General features: G+C 41.9%; 1 pseudogene; it reads left to right on the top strand.

Annotated features, from left to right (window-relative positions):
* Positions 1 to 1,702: 1,702 nt before the first annotated feature.
* LOC145898091 (uncharacterized) lies at positions 1,703 to 7,302 on the top strand (annotated as a pseudogene).
* The last annotated feature ends 7,377 nt before the right edge of the window (positions 7,303 to 14,679 follow it).

The following is a 14,679-nucleotide window of genomic DNA, read 5'->3' as shown; positions in this document are numbered from 1 at the left end:
TTGCCAAAGCGGTAATATATTATGTATAAACCACCGTTAGCGAGTGGGAGTTAAATAGCGTGGCTTTATTGCGGTCGCCGACATACTTGAAAAACATATTTTATCTGCAGACATTACGCGTTAGCGAAGTTTAGAACACTTTTCCAAAGTATGTTGAGACCTTGTGCGTTTAATTGTCTGTACTTTGTTATGTTGATTAGACAACAACTTCCATTTTAAATGTCCTTTACATAAAAACATTCTTTTGTTTAGCGAAGTTACCTTGAAAGACTAAAATCCCAGTGTTTTTCAATATATTGTTTGAATAATAATATGTCTCATTTCGTAGGATTTACTTTGTAATCCTCAAATTGGTGAAGTTCTGTTCTAAGCATAATTTTATAAGATCATAATTGGATCACTTTCTGTTCATAAATTTCGCTTACCTTCCATCGGCAGTACTTTTAACATTGACATCATCTAAGCCCGTATCGCAATTTATTGCGCCAGCTTTAAGTTCCTTTAAAATGTTATCAACGAATTCACACGCAAACTGATGTTCATCGCAGTTGTTGCTAAATGAAACTATAACGTTGTAACAAAAGGATATACTTTAAACCAATAGCTATTTTATACTTAGAAGACATGCTAATATTAGGCTTGTAGAGACATAATATAAAAAAGGACTTGGTTTAAAATCGCTCTTACGTATTTGATGCATCAAACATAGGTTCTTGATTTAGAATGTTGTCAGTAGTGACTTGGTTTGATGGATCAGTTGCTAAATTGACTAATTTGTCAACGGCAAGTCCCATATTTTTTCTTGTTAGCGTTGTTCGTGGATTTGCGGTGGTGCCAATTGAATCACCAAGGTCTGCATTTTCTGTTCTGATCACGACAAATCGCATTGGGCATAAACGGAATACATTTTGATTTCATACCTTGGCTTTTTCCGGACTTCTGCTCCACAATTGCCAGTGTCCGCTGTACGTTTTGTTGTTCTACTGCAGAAACATAAATTAGATTATAGAAATGTAAAACAATTTCATGCAAACTCACCTCTTTCTTGAACCGTGGATTTTCGGGCAAGTGTTTTTTAGATGCGTTTGTAGATTCGACCTCGCCCTAAAACTAACGAGCACAATAAAATACAATTAGTAGCAACAAACAAAAAAAGATATTCAGTACTTACACTCTTTCGCAATGATCACATGTATAACTTGTTTATCGCAAGAGGACATGTGTTTTTCCAAATGTTCTTTCTTCCAAAATCTTGCACCACAAGCGGCACATGGAAACGGCCGTTTTTTTCCTGGCGGTTTATCTATTTCTTAACGGAAACCTTTTGTAAAATGTAAGCAACTGAATCAATTTTGATCACGCCTGAATTTTAAACTATATTATATCTCTAGCTTATAAACTATAATCAAACTTTCATTATTATTACTTTCTTACTGTACATACATTTTTAACTTTAAACTAATCTAAAGACTAACCTTCAACTCCACTGTAACTGCAATCTATTACTACTGAACCCTGTTACAACTCAGAAGGCAAGTGAACAAACCGAAAGCCTTCACAGCCACAACTCTTTTATACCATCTAGTGACCAATGCTCATTCAAAAAACTTCTCACTTAGGTTTACGTCCTTACTCGACCAACTCATTCACCACTCTAAGATATATTTCCTACAATATGGGACCAATCCCATATAAGTGAAAAATGCCCGATCCCACAGAACAGTGCGCGATTCCACAGAACAGTGCGCGATCTCAGTTGGTAGAGCGTTGGGCCTGGTTAGCCAATGGTCGTGAGTTCAACTCTCACCGGGTGCTTGATTTTTCAAATCTTGCTCCGAAAAAGTGGCTGATCCAGCTAGGCTGCAATGCCTGGGCCAAGTTTTCTGCCCTCATGAACCTGCGAAACACGAAAATCACACGTAGTGGGGGTCTAAAAATTAGTTGTTTGACCAAACATAGCAAAATATTACATCGATTTCATTCAGGTTGTTACTTGTACTACTAAAAAAATGCACAGCTTCACTAGTTTCAATTAGAAAGGTAATTTTTTTCATTGTGTATCCTCTAGAGCCCAATGGGTCACAGGTGACCACACCAGAAAATGGGGGTTAACGGTCAAACATCTCTAATGTTTTTTTTATGAATTGAGTTATTGGACCCATCGACACCACACAACGCTAAGGTGAAACTAAAGCTTGCGAAATTCGCAAGTGCTCAAGAAGCCGAAAATGTACGAAGGGCCTCAGAAGAAGCAGATAGATTACGTCGTACGGCCGAGCTGGAAGCAGATCGTGCACGTCGTACGGCCGAGCGGAACGAATTCGACGTGAGGCGGAGAATGAAGCCCGGCGCATCGATTGCAACTCGCTGAAAAAACTCGCCAAGGCGCCACGATTTTCAACTCGCTGAAGCTGAAATGGAGGCATGGGAGGAAGAGTCTACTGGTAATTCAAGCCTGGCGTCTGTTACAAAATGTAGTTCAATTTCTATCCCTCGCCCACAATTACTGTCAAATGTTTTTCAACATACGAGCTCACAATTGCCGTCAAATGCTATACGGGGTACGACAGTTTGATACCTACATTGCTAAGAAGGCCCACAATGATGAGATGCGGCTGTCATATTTGGTACAGCACTGTAAGCCCCATATTCGGGAAAAAATTGAACGCTTTAACGCGAAAGCTCCAGCTGAAGGGTACAGGCTGGCCTGGCAAACCTTGTATAACGAATATGGCCAACCTCACATTATCGCACAAAGATGCGAAGAACAGCGGATGTCAGCTCCTGTTGTCAAGGACAACGACCCCGATGGTCTCATGAAATTATCTGTGCTGTTGGACAAATGCTGTACGACACTACATGGTGATATAAGACATGCTTCTTGTGTTGATTCCATGGATGTCATGTTGGCTGTTATTAGGAAACTCCCGTTTAGCATGCGAAAGCACTGGGTTTCGATGTCCGCACAGATTGAGCATAACACTGAAAAACGAGCTACCTTTGCGACTCTTACAGAGTTTGTAGCACTAAAAAGCAAGGTTGCAAACTCGATTTTTGGTAAGGCGCTGTATTCATTGAAGGAAGCCGCCCGCCGAAGGCAATTGCGCACAGCACTGTGGCGACTTCTGCGCCGAAAATTAAGGACAAAACACACGTGCAAATGAAGTGTTTGTTGTGCAACGGGAGCCATTCTCTTGACGCATGTGTCCAGTTTAGGAAAATGTCGTGGAATGATCGACGCAGGTTCGTGCGTTCAATGGGTTTGTGTTTTAAGTGTTTAAAGGCTGGCCACCGTGCTAGTGACTGTGATTCCGGTCAAAGTTGTTTTGTCAACGGATGCGATGGTAAATCGCACCACAAATTGCTGCATTACCCAGCCCCTTCTACTGTATCCGAAGGGGTAAAGAATAACAATCCTGCTTGTGCTACGATCCGAAGTCGCGAGTACAGTGCAAGTGTCAACGCGTCTAGTGTGTACCTGAATGTTGTACCTGTCGTTGTTCGCCATGGGACCACTTCCATTGCCACGTACGCTTTTCTGGATCAGGGTTCAACCACAACGTTTTGTGAACGTAAGTTGGTAGACAAATTAGGTGCGTCTGGACGACCCAAACAAATTTTGTTGAACACACTGACGACACCGCAAAAACTGGAAACAATCGCAATTTCCGTGTCAGTCGAACCACTTGATGGAGGTGAGCAAATAAACTTGCCAGAAGTAGTGGTTGTTGAACAAATACCTGTGAAACCGAACAAGTCTCCCACCTGGAAAACTCGGAAGATGCACCCATCAACAAGGAGTCTACAACTGTCTTCCATTGCTGGTGGAACTGTCACATTGTTGATTGGTGCTAATGTACCTGTGGCACATCGCGTACAGTGCAGTCGTCCTGGAAAAGACGAATGCCCAGATGCCGTAAGGACGCCTCTTGGATGGTCTTTGCTAGGTCGATCGCTCGAGGCTGTCCGCAAATCTGCTGCAGATGCCAACTTTGCTTGCGTCATGGACACCGCCCATACCATGCTTCTAAGCGACGAGAGTGACCTGATCCCCAAAGAAGAAGACGAATTGTTTGGAAGTCCTTTCTCCAGGGAAGATCGGAGGACGTACCAATTGATGAAGGACTCCGTCCAATACATTGATGGACATTATGAATTGCCACTGCCGTGGAGACATGATCACCAAGTTTTGCCTAACAATCTGAAGATGGCCAACAAAAGATTGGAATCGTTGAAACGTCGATTGAGCAACGACGAGAAAATGCATCAGAAGTACACTGAACAAATGCAAGCAACAATCGACAAAGGATTTGCCGAAGAAATACCCGAGGAGGAACTGATTACCAAACATCGGACGTGGTACATACCTCATCATGGTGTTGTGAACCCTCACAAACCTTGTAAGTTACGTGTTGTGTTTGGTTGCGCAGCTCAATACCGTGGACTGTCTTTGAACCAAACGTTGATACAAGGTCCTGATCTTGTCAACAGTCTACTTGGCGTCTTGTTGCGCTTCCGCAAGTCGCCAATTGCCTTGGTAGCTGACATTGAGGCCATGTTTTACCAAGTGAGAGTTGCCCCTCGTGATCGTGACAGTTTGCGTTTCCTTTGGTGGCCTGGAGGGAACCTGTCAGGTGAGCCTGTGCCCCACAGAATGAATGTACATCTCTTCGGGGCAAGCTGCGCAACCTTTTGTTTACGTCAAACCGCTAGTGATTTTGGGAGTGAATTTGAACCCATTGTTGCATCTACGGTTGGACGTATGGTCTGCGCTCCTTGCTTGAGAAGGGTGGATTTCGCTTGACCAAGTGGTTGTCAAACTGCAAGGAGATTCTTGATCGCTTACCGGAAAATGAATTATCAATGGCTTTGCAGGTGCGCCCGATGGACGCTGAATTACAAGAGCGTGTGCTCGGTATACAGTGGAATGTTCATACTGACGCATTTCTATTTGCTGTTTCGTTGACAATGAAGCCGCGCACTCGCCGAGGCCTCTTGTCAACTATGAATTCTCTATTCGACCCATTGGGTTTTGTTACCCCCGTCGTGTTGCGAGCCCGGCTTATTTATAGAAGCTTGTGTAAGCAAGAAATTGAATGGGACGAAGAGATGCCTGCTAAGGACTTACGAAAATGGGAGAAGTGGTTAGTCTGCTTACACAGCCTGCAGGAAAGGCGTATTACACGATCATTTGGTTTTGGTGTCAGCGCCAATGTGATAAGAAGTCAACTTCATGTGTTTGCTGACGCATCCAAAGAAGCCTACGGAGCTGTGTGCTAAGAAAGCGAAGTGACCTGTACCTTGGTTATGAGTAAATGTCACCTAACACCCCAGGGTGAAAATTCTATTCCACTGTTGGAATTGGTGGCTGCTGTTCTGGCTGTGGACGTGGAACTGATTGTCAGAAAGGAAATGTGTTTGGACCTGCGTCCCTCTATATTTTGGACAGATTCGACTGTGGTGCTGCAAAGCATTAAAAAAGATAAACGAAGATTTCCGTTGTTTGTCTCTCGTCGTTTGGCAATGATCGAGAAGAATTCCTGTGTGAAGAACTGGAAACATGTTCCGACGACGGAAAACCCTGCTGATTTGGCTTCGAGGGGAGTTCCAGCCGATGCCCTGGTGAGGAGTGAGTTGTGGTTTGACGGACCATCGCTTCTCAAGAGGGCGCCCGACTGCTGGCCAAATATGTTTGGTGACGCTGCTACAGATCCTGTTGAGGTTAATGTATTTGATGAGAAACCTTGTGGTGTGTTTACTGTGGTAGAGAAATGTCCTCCCACAGATGTTTTAATAACGAAATTTTCTTCGTTTTATCAACTTAAACGTGCTGCTCCATGGTTTTTTCGTTTGAAGGCAATTCTGCGTGCGAGAACCGCGAGATTTGGCTCCTCGGCCCTGAGAGTTGATGAGCTGCAGACGGCTGAAGCCGAGTTGGTGAAATATGTGCAACGAGGTAATTTCTCACAACGGATGATAGCAATTACCCCAGATGGAAACTGGAAGAAACCAAGCAAGTCATCGGCAGTTTTTCGTATGGATCCTGTGATGATTGATGGAATGCTTAGGGTTGGCGGTCGTTTGGAAAAGGCGCCTATTCCTTTTGAGGCCCGACATCCTGCCATTTTTCCTCACAACTCGTGCCTGACTGAGTTGCTAATTTCCCATTTCCATGCAGAGTGTGGACATTCTGGCGTGAACCACATTCTGTCCCAGATGAACCAACGCTATTGGATCGTTAAAGGTGCAGTGGCGGTGCGATGTGTTCTCCGCGCATGTTTTGTATGCCGGCGTCGTAACGCAAAGCCTGAAGGGCAAATTATGTCCAATTTACCGCCAGCTCGCCTGCATATGAATGAATTTCCCTTTGTATTTACAGGAGTCGATTATTTCGGACCTCTAGTCGTCAAGCAAAGGCGCTGCGAAGTTAAGAGATGGGGTTGTCTCTTTACATGCCTAACTACAAGAGCAATTCATCTCGAGGTGGCACATGACCTAAGCACCGATGCCTTTATAAATGCCTTTCGCAGATTTATTGCTCGTCGCGGCGAAGTGCTGCAAATTTATTCCGATAACGGCACGAATTTTGTGGGTGCTGCGCGTGTTCTTCGTGACGCCGTACGTAAATGGAACCAGAACCAAATAGAAGAGTTCTTCAAAAAGATAGAAGTTCAGTGGCACTTTAACCCACCTGGTGCAAGTCACATAGGAGGTGCCTGGGAAAGGATGATTCGGTCTGTTCGACGCGTCCTCTCCTTGCTGACGAACGAACGAGTCCTCAACGATGATCAACTGCAAACGTTTCTGCTTGAAGCGGAATCAATTATCAACTCGCGACCCCTGACTCCGGTCACACTTGATGACGTTGGTGAGTCACCATTGACACCTAATCACTTGCTAAGGATAAATCCGTCCGTAGGGTTGCCTCCAACTGTCACAGGTGAACGTGACTGCTACGCGCGCCGGGGTTGGCGCAAGGTCCAATATATTGCAGATCAATTTTGGAGACGATGGTCTCGGGAATACTTGCGTACAATCATCGCTCGCCAGAAGTGACATCATGAGAAGAGAAATGTCCAGGTCGGTGATGTTGTCCTTCTGGTTGATGATGCTGCCCCCAGACGTTCTTGGTCGACCAATCCTGATGACTTCGGTGTGGTCCGCAGTATTCGAATTCGATCGAGAGGAACGATTGTGCGAAGACCCATTCACAAGCTGTGTGTGGTCGTACCAGTTGATGGGAGAGAAGACGATCACCTGCCACACGATGACCCGGCGACAATGGTCGCTGAGAAACACTGACAAACGATTGATATAAACGCACGTCGATATTGTGTTGTAAAAATTGAACGTCGCTGCGAATTTTGGGGGGGAGTGTAAGATTTCTGTGCGCGTAGCTTTCCATGTGAGGAAATTTTACAACAATAGAAACGTCATAATGCCCCTACCAACTGTATGATGCTAGGCTAGTGCCAGCAGTCTTAATGTTTGCCACGTGTTGAACTTGTCCGCGTGCATTAAACTGTTTTGGTGGTTAAATATCTGTTGTGAATTGACTTAAGTTGATAACTTAAATAGTGACTGCCTAACGTAAATTTACCTGGTGCAACCGAAGCTATTCGAAGTCGGTCCTTGTGCATCTTGTATTGGTGAGTTAAATGTTGTCTGTCATGTTGCATGTGTGACTGTTCGCTAATATGTGTTTGTTTGTTTAGTGAACGTGTCACAGTTTGTTAACTGTGCCGCAGAATAAAAGAATATTGTTCTTTCCTGACGGTGCGGTCAAACCCCTGTGACAAGGTTACCTGGCCGTGTTACAGTTAAGGTTGTTTTCCCTGCACTTACGTAAAAATTCATGTTGTTGTGAATACTTATGTGTCGTTTTGTGTTTATTTCCTTGACTGTTCATTGTATTGGACTTTTTAAAACTTCACCAATGTAAAACAAAATAAATTATTGTGCATAAGCTGCAGACAGATGGCCACTGTTTCGACCTAAAAGGTCTCATCAGTGCAGGTGGTGTGACTATCAGACGACTTTGCTGACCAAACGGCCAAGTAAAGACTTCCATTTTGTGGTGACTATACAATCACCGTCATCCGTTGGGTACCAAACTAGGTGCAACCTTACAGAGAAAACAAGGTGGAAACACTATGGCCAAGCAAAGCTCAACCAATAGTGCCGTCAGGCCCCGTGTCACAATAATCATATGATAAGCAATGTGGAGCCAAAAATATGAATTATTGTATATAAGCTGCAGACAGATGGCCACTGTTTCGACCTAAAAGTCTCATCAGTGCAACTGGTGTGACTATCAGACGACTTTGCTGTCCAAACAGCCAAGCAAATGTGACTATACAATCACTGTCATAAATTATCTTCAATACAAACAAGATAGCCAATACAATGGTAGAAAACTTCATACAGACGTTTCGATCGTTTTCTACAATTATTTTCAAACCGGCAAAATGGTACGGTGAAGTTGCGATAAGTAAAAAAAGACGGGGAGTTGAATAAGCGAAATTGTTGAGATTAGAAGCCGAACACAGTTGTCTGTGGTAGTGATAAAAGCATAGGGTAAAAAACAAATTAAATGCATTGTGCACGATAAAAAATTATAAATATTATAAAATACACGGCGACCAACGGAGGTTTATATGCTAAAAAGTCGTAATGGCACAGATGATGTATCGGCATTTAACAGCGGCTTAAAATTTTGGGTGTAAATTGTTTCCAAAAAGAGAAGTGCGTATTCCTTCAATCTGTCCAAGGATGGTTGGGTTCTTAAAGTCGACTTTGTGTGTTGGATTGGCCTCAAGATGTTGACAAACATCCGAAGAATGTGCTCCCCCAGTCTCGTGACAAGGTTTCGTCTTGTCTAGCCAATGTATGTTGAACCACAGGAGCACATGACACGGTAAACAACGTTAGATCGTGTTAGCGTTGGTTCCCGGTCCTTTAGAGGAAATAAGGTCCCTAGCTTGTTGCTGTCAAAGAAGAGACGCAGGTGTTTCTTTTAAGTTGTAGTAATCGTAATTACACTGTGTAATGTTTAGTGTTTATATTAATCTCATAGTGTTTAGCACTTGCCAACTGACATATTCTACTAAAAATCGTTGTTAATTCAATGCAAGGTCAGACACGTTATTTTTCCCAAGAATTTTATGGGCATACATGATTTTAAATACAAACCAAAATGTCCTTTATCGCCCAAAAGTATCCTTGTGTATTTTAATGAATCGTATTGTAAAGTTACTTACATTATTCACACAAAAAATGGTTTCTAGCAAACGACAAGAAGAATCATCGCTGGGTGACCGAATATTACGAATTAAAGTACCCAAACTTACGTATAAAATAGGGTTTTAAAAGAGTTCTGATACTTCATGGTGCATACATCTCGCTGTTGACACCATTTAAGCTGAAAGTCTTAAGGCCGTATCTCACAATTAAATCTTGGAAAATGGTGACAGTTTCTCTTGTTTGCCAAAAACAATTGCCGGGTCTGATGGCTTGGGGGAGGTTTTACAATGGCTTACCGCCAAACTACCAGTCCTAGGGGGGGCCCACAAACAGTTATGAGACATCCAATTCTGAATGCATGGTGTAGAGGAGGGTTAGTGACTTTACTTAATTGCAAATGGAGGGTACTTTCTGCGATTCATTTTTTCGCAAAACAAACCTACACTTTTGTTGTTTTTTGGGGGGCAAAATGCCCTTGGCTGAGCGGCTAAAGTAGTTATCTCGAATATAATTTTGACCAGAATTACTAGACAAGGGTCGGAACTAACAGAAAAACACAAATTAAGCATACTTTCTGTGATTCATTTTTCCACAAAATCCACCTCAATATTTTGGCAGTTGTTCAGCTACATGTTCAACAGCACCCACTGTCAATTGACTGGCTGACTAAGAACCCTGAAAACCATACTAAAACTGCCCCCAAACACGCTGAAATCGCCCTGGCAACTGCCTGTTCATCTGCGCTCATTCAACCAAATTGCATTGTTAAACACAATTAACTCTGTTACACAGGAGTTCGAAAAGGTCATTTCCAGACCAAGAAACTCTTTTCCACAGAAATACACAGATGGGACCTTCAACACTAACAATTTACAATGTAAAAAGGAGATCGCCAAGCAACAGGCTAAAGCACAATAGTACAATAAACGAAAAATAATTTGAGGACAATCATGTTCTTTAATGCAACGGTATCACTTCCCAGGACTGAACGCTTATATACTTCAAAAAACGTAGGAGCGCAGGGATATGCATGCACTAAACTCCATCTAAATCAAGAACGTTGTGGTCTACAAATGAACTCAGGGCGACTTTGCTGACTATGTAGCGATAAATACTGCTTTGATAATGTTGGAGACCTTTGTCATCAAAATGTTAGCTATTAGTCCGTGAATGCGAACAATGACGGATCTTCAGTGAAGCTGAGTGGAGATCAGATGAAATTGGTTGCGATGTTGATGTTCTGTGGGGACGAAATGTCCTCTTCGATTTGTTGTAGAACACTTGATTGATTTTTGATGACGTCAAAGGTTGGATGCTGAAGGTGATTGTATGGACTGAATCACACGGGTGCATGTCGACTTGCAGCTGGTCCAAGCGCACTTTTAACTCGTTCTTAAGTGTACTCATTTCGAAATGTATCGTAGGTTCTGAAAACAAATCAGAAAGCAAAATTTATATGAAACAAATATCGTTGAAAAATTTGTATAACAGTTTACTTTGCCTTTTCGACGGCCATACCTTTACATGACATTCACAAAAAGGATTTAAAAAAAGGGACAAAAGATTTATGATCGAAAGAAACTTCAAGTTTCAAAATATAATAAAAATTTGACCAAGGGGAAACTAGAATGAAAGATGCTTGGACATAGTATGCCTTTCAATGGAACAAAAAAAACGTACGCAATGGTGAATGTTTATAATACTTATTAAATTTTTGCAACAAAATAAGAATGTTTTCCATGTGGAACCCATGTAGTAATCTCGTGACATTGGCGGGAAATAGGCTTTGCACTGCCCGTCACAAACAGGTACGTGTTCATATCTGTAAATGGCATTACAAATGCACCACGGTCTCCAAACAATCCATGTCGAAATCGAACAGAACAGTTCAATCGACGGTCTTTAATGACACGAACACAGGACACGCCCAATAAACCAAAACTCGTTGAACATTCAGGACAGAATGCGTTGTAGTCAACCAGGTCACATGATCATCTGAAAAAGTATCTTAATCCACTTGCACAAAGTCTCGTGACGTTGTTTCAAGTGACAACGCGAGGGGAACATTATTCGTTTAAATTTGTGTGATTAGCTGTTGAGACTGATTTAATTTGGAAAACGGGGAATAAGCCCTTTTGTCAAAACCGCAAAAAAAATTTTTGCAAGCGAAAAAAATGACGTTTTCACTGACAGGTTTCCTAGGCTGAAGGATGTATACAATCCTTTGAACCCATTATCTTGCTTTGTTGAAACGGATAGGTGATCAATCTATCTGCAAAAAAACGATTAGGCCTGCCAAGGAAACCGTTATTTTTTATTTATTTACATACATTAATGTACATGCACAAAAAATTTTTTTACAAGCCTGGACAGGAAAGACATTATATGCCTTGACGCGCGATTTACTGTATCATTATTCTCATACCACATCTGCCAGACTTCGCGTCCGCATGTAAACCATTAGTTAAGGGCTGTATGACCCTCCTTGAATTTTTTGTTGCCAATTATTGTCACGTGTAAGGAGGTCATTATCATTAATCCGCCATCAATCGGGAACCATCATCCGACTGGCCTTGCCATCTATTGGAAACTCACGTCCAACTGGCTATCAATATATTACCATCTGTCGCGACTAGGCTCTCAGTTATACACTTGTGTGTGGGTCTGCTATCAAGCGGTCTCACTCCGCGCTGACATAAAAGCGGCCTTAATCCGCACAAAAAAATTCTATTCCGAAAACTGCATTCACTCCAACACAACAACATATTCATCACAAATCATTTACATTAGAAAATCAATTGAAATAATATTGATATCACCACTGGGGTCAGGCATTTGCTTCAAAATTATCAACAGTAAACGTTTCGCATTTTACAAAACTTGTTTTACAACAGTTTGGCGTTAATCTTAATTTAATATAGGCGCATTAAATCGTAAAAAAACAAACGTCGAGCATTGTAGTTGTAGAAAATGCAGTCCCAGTCTCTGTACTTTAAAAAAAAACAAAGAAAATACATTTAAAAAATTGTTTAACATGTAGGTGCTTACAATCAATGATTATTTTTGACAAATAATTATCGATCGTAATGGTTATTTCTCTAAATTTCGCAAGTTGTTTATATCGGCCATTTGCACAACAAAACCTCTTCAATGTAAAGACTATCTGACAGCAAATTTTCCATAACTTTTTGTTAAACGGGCCAAACTTTAAAGTAAGACTGAGAAAAAAACAACAAAACCTCTGCAAAAGCACAAAAGATCGCTCGGGAGCACCAATTTAATGTTACGACCTATATGCCATATGTTGTTAACTTAACGCTGGGTATTAACAATATTAATTAATCATTGATAAAGAAATTTGAATGATTCATTTGACATAAAGCCACACGTGAGTTCTGACTTTTGTTTTTCCTGACCTGATTTTAATTGCAAACCTGATATAAAGTTACTTTGCCATTTATTAGATTAAGGATACGTGATTATATTGGTTGAGTAAACTGATTACAAGCAGAGCATGGTTGAATTAGACGCAGACAGAGACCGGGTTAGTCGAGGAAGCATGTACATATATACACTAAGATAAAGTCACCACAATGAAAAAGTCGGTTCGAAATTACTACGACAAAGGCTTTTATCTTATCTGATGGACATTAGCCCATTCCCTTCACAAAAGAAGTACTTGAAAAACCAAAACGGAACAAGTAATGCGTTACAACAATTACGTGAGAAGCGAACCCTCTGCAAACAATGACTGGACGGTTCGAATAGAGATCGCGTGCGAGCACATAGACTGGTCAATTGAATGACCACATGTCAATCAAACAAAACAACGAACATCGCGTTCGAATGGCGTGCTAAATGTACAAAAAACCCAATTCTACCATAAATCAGGATATGAGGTCGCCAACGAATGCGCATCCCTATTTTTTGTACAATCCGAATTTGAGAGGTCCCGAACTTTAATGACGTAATTTGGCTATTTGTGATTAATGATCATGATATGTGTAAATGTCCATTGTTCATGCTACGTAAACGTAACACTATTAAACCTCAAATTTTAATGTTGTTATAAGTTAATGCACATTTTGTGTAAACACGTTAATTAGAGCTGTGTTCACTCATGTGTAAAAAGATTTATGTTTAAACATACGTTTACAGGCTTGGCAGCCCAGGCATTGCAGCCTAGCTGGATCAGCCACTTTTTCCTGACAAGTCGGAGCAAGATTTGAAAAACCAAGCTCCCAGTGAGGTTTGAACTCACGACCATGGGCTAACCAGGCCCAACGCTCTACCAACTGAGCTACAGGAGCTCAGTGGTTTCACGGGGTATATTGTGGCCAAGGTACACTGGTGCACAAGCGCACAACTTGCCAGACAAACTTCACATATACGTAGGGGATCTCCACCACCGTATCAGATAACGCAGTAATATTTCATGCAATGGCATGATTGGCAGGATCGCCCCACTGCGCAGGTCCTTGCTTGGCGATCACAGCTATCGTATCGCGATCATTAGGTTTGCAGGCTTGGCAGCCCAGGCATTGCAGCCAAGCTGGATCAGCCACTTTTTCCTGACACGTCAGAGCAAGATTTGAAAAATCAAGCACCCGGTGAGATTTGAATTCACGACCATTGGCTAACCAGGCCCAACGCTCTACCAACTGAGCTACAGGAGCTCATGTGAAGGTTGCCCAGCAAGTTTATGTGAAGGTTGCCTGGCAAGTTGTGCGCTTGCGCACCAGTGTACCTTGGCCACAATATACCCCGTAAACCACTGAGCTTCTGTAGCTCAGTTGGTAGAGCGTTTGCGCACCAGTGTAACTTGGTCACATTATACCACGTGGGGAGCTCAGTTGGTAGAGCGTTGGGCCTGGTTAGCCCATAGTCGTAAGTTCAAACCTCACCGAGAGCTTGATTTTTCAAATCTTGCTCTGACTTGTCAGGAAAAAGTGGCTGATCCAGCTGGGCTGCCAAGCCTGCAAACCTAATGGTCGCGATACGATAGCTGTGATCGCCAAGCAAGTACCTGCGTAGTGGGGCGATCCTGCCAATCATGCCATTGCATGAAATATTACTGTGTTAAATCATTTCTTTTTTTGAAATAACACATCGTTTTTCCTAAGAATTTTTTGAAGGCCGTGTGCAAATGGAATTAAAAAGAGTAAGTATGCCACTTTACATTTGTTTTTGTTGGAAAGTGTGTTTCAACATGCCTGTGCTGACGTAATCTAACTGTGACGTAATCATGACGTAGTTTGTGAGTACTGATATGGCAAAAACTACTTTATTTGTTGTAGAAAGATATTTCAAGGGAAAATATCGTAGTCTGCCACGAGTAGACTATATTTTGAAGTTATTCTGGGTCTTCAGACATTTATAAATGTGCTGCTAATCTATTTTTGCATATATCTTACGTCTTGATGTAATATTTTAATA

This window comes from Ascidia mentula, chromosome 4, assembly GCF_947561715.1.
Source record: "Ascidia mentula chromosome 4, kaAscMent1.1, whole genome shotgun sequence".
Taxonomy (NCBI): Eukaryota; Metazoa; Chordata; class Ascidiacea; order Phlebobranchia; family Ascidiidae; genus Ascidia; species Ascidia mentula.
The sequence above is the reverse complement of the archived record's forward strand: the minus strand, read 5'-3'. Positions and strand labels throughout refer to the sequence as shown.